Raw genomic sequence first — 7,274 nt, forward strand, 5'->3', positions numbered from 1 at the left:
ACATACTTCCAACTACCAAAAGGAATGCCCATTTGCGGGACTCATATTCTTTCGTGAGGAATCCCATTAGAAATATCGCATTAGACCCCAAAGGTCAATTTGCTACGCTTAGTGGCAATTGGAACTGTGTATTTTGTATGCATGAGCATCTCATTATGAAAGCGTGGTAATACTGAGCTCTGAAAAGCTGCATAATAAAGTGATGAATATTGCTATTCGTCATAGCATTTCACTGCAGAATTAGAATTAATATCCAGTTTATGCTGCTCGAAGTGGCTTGTTATCATTTCTAACAGTGAAGCGATTAGGAGAGGGAAATCTGATTTATACTTCCTGCATCGGCAGGGGGCTGAGGAGAGCACTGCATGTGGATACTAACTGTAGGGATGGTAAATGTATTGACAACAGGAGATTAATGTTGACTCACTGCCAAAGGTCAGTCACTTCACCAAAAGGAGCATACCTGTGTCCTGAACTATTACCACAGCTGGAATGACAAGCATGTAGAAATGCAGAAACGTTTTCATGTCATTGCAGTATGTTTCAGCCATTTCAGGGTTGTATATTAACCATTCTCAAGTTTTTAGAAGTCTCTAGTTATTCAATAGGGGTTAAGGTTAATACAGTACCTACCAGGTAAGTATCCAAACACCAGAAAGGTTTATAGATACAGCTGCTGATGAGTTCCTAACTCCCACTCCTTTATTCCATTGTATTTTCTTTTCCATGTGAGTCATTTTTGGCTGCTGTAAAATGCTGCACAGGATTTCCAAAAAAAAGAAAATGGATAATTCATTTACCTCGCAGATAGCTTAATATATTGATTAAAATAAAATCTGTGCACCACAGATGTTGAGCAGCCGGTCATTCACAGCCTGTCAAACATGATGGATGATCCAAGCAATGACCTTCTCCCTTCACTCAATGGTGTGTGTCTGGTTAAAAACATTTTTTGTTGTTATTAACAAATATGATTCAGTCCACTGTAATTATGTAACGGGAATATTAATGAAGTACTTATTTAAAATCTATTTAAAGATTTCGGTATCACTGCATTTTTAATCCAGTCAATGAGTGAATTTTCTTTTCCTTTTCCGGAACTCGAAGCTATTCTGATGTTGCTTTTACTTCAGAAATAAATGGTGAAGCACCTTGCTTCAGCACTTCAGTATTTGAGAGCTCGCAAATCTTGTTTGTCAAGCACAGAGCTTGTTACATTTATTTGAATACCAGAAATACCTGGTGGAAAGGTTTGGTGCAATATCTTGTGCACAGATGTTGTCCTGAATAATGCTGCAGCACAGAGCAATGTCACCACGCAATTGTAAATGTACATTAAAAGATGATTACCATACGTACTAAAGTAGATAGAAGATGAATAGTGACCCTGAATCTCTGTCACAGGTAATTTGAAATGGTAGGAACATTCTGTGGCTATTAGAAACAATAACTGGTTTCTACTAAAATGCAATGCTTTGAGTGCCATCATGTGGTTCAGATGTACAATGTACAGTACAAGAATTATTGCCTGTCTTTAGAGAAAATGCCCAACTATGGAACAATTCTGTGGAAAATATCATTGTAATATTATCATGGCACAGTAGGACAAATCTCTGGTGCAAAATATTTGTAAAAGATATTTGAATTCTATCTTCCTTGTATAATACATTGGCAAACTGAGGTTGAGAAACAGTGTTGCACAGCCACAGTATTGTGCCTCCATTCATTTTTACTAACTCTGCAGAGAAGTATATTATTTTTTTTTGTTTTTCCTACCATGTTACATGTTGACTGCAACTGAGGATCAGCACAATGCACATGTAATAAAAAAAACTCCAAAAAGTAATAATTCTTACATTTGATATAATGCTTTCTAATGCCTTAAAATGTCTCAAAATGCTTCACAGAATTTCACATGATCACAAGATTGGTTTGGGTGAAGGAGGCCATTTGATATCTTACTTCCAAAATACCCACCCTAATGTCTTCCCATCACATCAGTCTATTTTTAAATAAGTCAAGTGTCCTGGCCAAAACCACTCTTCCTGGCAACTCGCATTCCAATTATTAATTATCCTCTGGGTAAAGAAAAACTTTGTGATGGCTGTCCAGATTTTGCTTCACTTTAATGAGCTCTGTTGAGCAAATTTATTGAATTTATTATTGTTTACTTATATATTACGGCATAAATATTTCTGCAGAACATTTTTGTTTGTGCAATTTTTTCCCCTGTGGCAGCATGAATAATAATAATATTAATAATCACCATCATCCTTCCATTTGATATAGCACCTTTCACATTGAGAAGACTTTTATTGTAAAGTGTAATTTGGAGGCAGACTCTACAGTCAATTGTGTGCTTGTGTACAGCAATGTGGCATAAACAGTGATGAAATGAATAACCAACTTTATCTTGGGGACTATTGGCAAGTCTAATAAATTCATTGGATCTTTAACGTCCACTTAAACAGTCAGTTGGAATCTCAATTCAACATCTCATCCAAAGGACAGCACATCTCACAATGTGCAGCAAAACCCGCTGGCACTGCAATTACTGGAGTGTCAACCTAGACCATGAATTCAAGGCCCTGATGTGGGCATTTGAACCCACAACCTTCCGACTCAGAGTGATAGCGACTGAGCCAATCTGACACCTAATTGGGAGACAGCTAAACAACAAGAAGCAGAGAGCAGGCTGTCTACCATTGGGCTCTGTATAACAGACTCTCTTATTCTTTACTCATATGTAATTGATCTGGAGGAAAGGAGGAAAGGTGCCAAAGTTAGGGGTCAGCACGGTAAATCAATGTAGAAGACTGCAGAATTGTCAGATGGATAGACAATGGCAGATAGGTGGAAATAGATACAATGTAAATGTCCAGAATTTAATGTAATGCGTTTTGTAGGCGAATGTAACAGCCAATTTACACACAACAACTTCGTATGAAGTGAATGAGCAATCTTATTTGGGGGATTGTTGACCAGGACACCTGGAAAACTCGGTTTTCAAATATTGCCATGGGACCTTTAATGTCCACCTGAACAGGTTTAACGTATCTTTCCAAAGGAGAAGAGTGACAACCTATAATTTTATGCCTATAATGAACAATGCATTTCAAAATAAATGGAGTTGTACAGTACTTTGTAGGAATAGACTTAATTCATGCTTTTTGATGCAGTGAAAAGTACTTTTTTTCCCCATTTATTATGCTTTCATTTGAAGCTTTATTGAGTTTATCTGCCATTTTATATCATGCAGTAAATCACATTCCAGTCAACATTTGAGTGCTTATGGCAATGTGTAAAAGTCAGTTTATCACAGTAATCTCATGCATTTGTTTCTCATAACTATCACCTCCATATGGCGATCCATAAAGATTTGCTGAGAGGCTGTTCTGAATTTCGCAATAAAATGAACACTAATGCAAACTATCTCCATAACAAGCACATCAGGTGTGGATATTACTGTCCCCGACTGCAACTACACATCACCTCCTACTGAATATGGGAACTCAAACAAGAAAAAGCAGGTTCAACAAAGTGGCAGTCCAACCTCGAGAGGAGAGATCAGTGGGGCTGTCATTGATAAACTATCGCCGTGTTGATCTTACTGATCTTACCTTAAGGCAGCAATAGGTAGTTTAAATGGCCTTAATATCTTGGGCAAAAACGCTGAATATTCCCACTCCTGATTACCATTCAGAAAACTTTGTTGCAAAATGTCTGAGTGTGGATGTTGAATGAGAACCAGATTAGGCTCTTTTGTACCCTCCATGGTCAAAATATGTGTTAATTCTCTAAAAAGTGCTTGATTTAGAAAATCCAACATAAATGACACAATAACTGGGTTAGGTGCCTCAGGATTGAAAGTCCATCTTGTGCAGGGAACTCCATATAATAAAACAAATCCTTGCATTTGATACAATGCCTTTCATGTCGTGAGGACATCTCTTTACTGTTGAAAAATAAGAGAGAATAAAATAGGTCAAAGCTGTAGATGTTGGGTGATTCTAAGCTCCTGCCTAAATGTGTAATGCCCTTTTGAAAGACACTATACAAAAAAAATCATATATTTCACTTCTTGGAAATGACAGGCACAAACATTTGCAAAGCTGATAGCCTAAAGCAAGCCAGAAATTCTTGCCCCTTGAAATGATGCAACTTTTTGCATCTCTGAAAGAAAATGTACTTTTTGTTAGACATTTACTCATGTTCTACTACTGAGCAGCAGCTCTGCAGGAGGCACAGTATTATGCAGTAAATAACTTTGGGTCTGTTTTGAAATATATTTCAAATTATATCAAAATGTTCTTTGTTTTTCTTCAAAGTGTCCAGACTATAGGTTTGGAAACCTATTGGAGCTAGAACACATCAGCTCCATTTCAAAGAATGCCAAAGCAGTGCTGAGTTATTAATTTGTAATATAAGCTCCTCTAAGGTTCCAGCAGATTGGATTTTCATTCGACTGGAATTTACTAGAAAAAGCAATGCTCCACACCGGCATCAGTTTAAATAGGTTTGGAATAATGAAATAGGTAGTAAGTGTTTTGAGAAATAGAGGAGTGAAAAACATGATATGTAATGTGATGATTATCACCGGGAATAATGTTCACATCACCTATCACATTTCTCACTCCATTAAATGTACTGAAAGATATCGTATTGGTTCCAATGCAACGTTACATCTGAACTGTTAGCCAGCTCTCTCTTTCAGCCATTGACCCGATGTGCATGTTCAGTATTTTCTGTTTTAATTTCATGAAGCAGTGAACAATGATTGTGAGCAGGGATCCTGGCTGATTTTCCTCTTCCTAGGCCAGGAAGATGTGAAGCCAACTGAAGTATCATATCAAAGGAATACAGGTTTGTACTTGGCCAGAAAAAATCACTGCTGTCCAATTGGCCAATCCCCAAATAAATAACTAAATAATCAATCCTGTACCATTCTGTCTCATACCTCGCAATCAATTTATTCACCAGATATCTCATTCCCTCTTGAATTCACGTACACAGTACAGTACAAAACAATTTGCAATACAACAACAACAATAACAAAATTACATTTATATAGCACCTTTTACATCGGAGGAGGTCCCAAGACGCTGGACAGACAGAGTTTCGGACCCAAGCTGGGATTCAGGGATGGGGAGGGTGGAGGGTAGGGGGGAAAAGCAGGGAGATCGAAAGCACCAAACCCCACACATCAACCTCCCCAGTCTTACCAGATTCCACTAGCTTCCTGTTTCCCAATTGATCGATTTCAAGGTCCTCCCCATCGCATTTAAATCCCTTCATGCCCTCCCCACCTTTGTGATCTTCTCCTACTCCATCCTCTGATCGCACCCTTCCGTTCAGCTGACATGAGCCCATACTGTCTCCCCGCCCTCTCTGCACCACCAAAATACACAGTCACGACACTTCAAGTAAAACCTGTGAGGATTTTCCATCCATCAATACTTATTATTATTTTAATGTGAAAGTAGCACAAAAAAGACCACTAAAGTATATACAACACAATTTACATTTATATAGCGCTTTCCACATCAAGGAGGACATCTCAAGTGCTTCACACTGCTGGCTGAGCACCCGAGCTGGGGGTGAGAGATCCCAACATGGGCAGTACATTCCATATACAGCATTTACCATTTTCTGTCTACGGTAATGAAATCAAAATGAGGCTCACCTTCTCACTTCTGAGCTTAAATCTATATTCCTTTGTTCTAGGTTATTTAAACATGTTAAGGATATTACAGTATTAAGTTTCAATTCATCTATTGACTTCAGATCTTGAATATTCCAATTACATCTTCTCTGAGTCTTCTGTACTTTAATATAAACATTCCAAGCTTTCTCAGCCTCTTTCTATAATTCATATGCCTACATAGGAAGTTATCCTACATGAACGGCATTATATAAATCCAACGTGTTGTTATTTCTTCAAAGAATTTCAATAGATTTGGCATCGCCAATCCTTATTTTCAGCCTGACTCAGTTGGTAGAAATCTCGCCTCTGAATCCAAAGGTTGTGGGTTCAAGCCCCGTGCTGAAACATTGTAATTTTGAACTCACAGCCTAGGCTGACACTGCAGTGCAGGACTGGCTACACTGTTTCTTCAGATGAGATGTTAAACCAAGGTCCGCCTGGCTGTTTAAGAGGACACCAAAGATCCCTTGGCACTATTCGAAAAGAGAAGGGAGTTTCTCCCAGTGTCCCGGCCAACAATCCCTCAAATAAAGTCGGTCATTCACTTCATTGCTGTTTTTGGGACAATGCTTTGCGCAAATTGACTACTGAGTTTGTCTAAAAACTACACAGACATTACATTTCACAGTGTATCCTGTGAAATGCTTTGAGTCATCTTCCTGACGTGAATGGTGCTGTATAAAATGTAAAGATTATTATTATTTTAAGGTTGCTTGCACTCATTAAGCACATTCTTAGACTTAACTTTGATAAACACAAAAAGTCACCAAAGTGGTATTAAAAAATACTTACCTTTGAAGCATACCCACTTTTCCTCACCAATGTATCAATCAAGCACAATACATTTAGTGAAACCAGTGGTGTATACAATCTCTCACTTTACTCCTTGACCAAGTGGAATACATTACATTAAGTGGTAGTGGTGAGACAGTCTCTGCACCTACTCTGCACTCTATCGCTTGTCCGATCACTTATTGGGCATCCACCCACATCCCATTTATGGTAGAACAGACTATCACAGTCTCCTCTATGCTCCAATGCCACATATTTCCAGTTACTATGATGAAAGGCACAATTTACATTGGTGACAGTGTGGAGAAACACAAAAGTGAATTTCAGTAGTTCAGTTGGCAGCAGCTAACACTTCATTATCACCCAGAGGGACAAAAAGCCTATTAATAATCTCTCCAAAGCAATAATTGCTGTTTTCAGTTGACTGTGAAGCCTTAATTTGTGCTGGAGAATTGATAATAAGAGGATTCATCTGAGTAATTTAGCGTTTGTCACAGTGACCAATGGTTATCACTGTGTTCTGCTTGATATGAAAATAATCACCAGTGATAATATCTCATGCAGCATTTTCCCCTCATTTGACTAAAATAATAAACTTTTAGAAATTCTGCATATAGAAGGAGGACATTTGGCCCACTGTATCATTATCCCTGAATATCCATTATAAGTGGAAGCGTGGCTGCCTCACTCAGGGAATGCTCTTACTTCAATCCTATTTTACTTCTCATTTCCCATACCTTTTAATATTTTCATTCCTCATGTGTTATAGAAGTTAAAT

The sequence above is a fragment of the Callorhinchus milii genome, unplaced genomic scaffold (genome assembly GCF_018977255.1).
Source record: "Callorhinchus milii isolate IMCB2004 unplaced genomic scaffold, IMCB_Cmil_1.0 Scaffold1, whole genome shotgun sequence".
Classification (NCBI taxonomy): Eukaryota; Metazoa; Chordata; class Chondrichthyes; order Chimaeriformes; family Callorhinchidae; genus Callorhinchus; species Callorhinchus milii.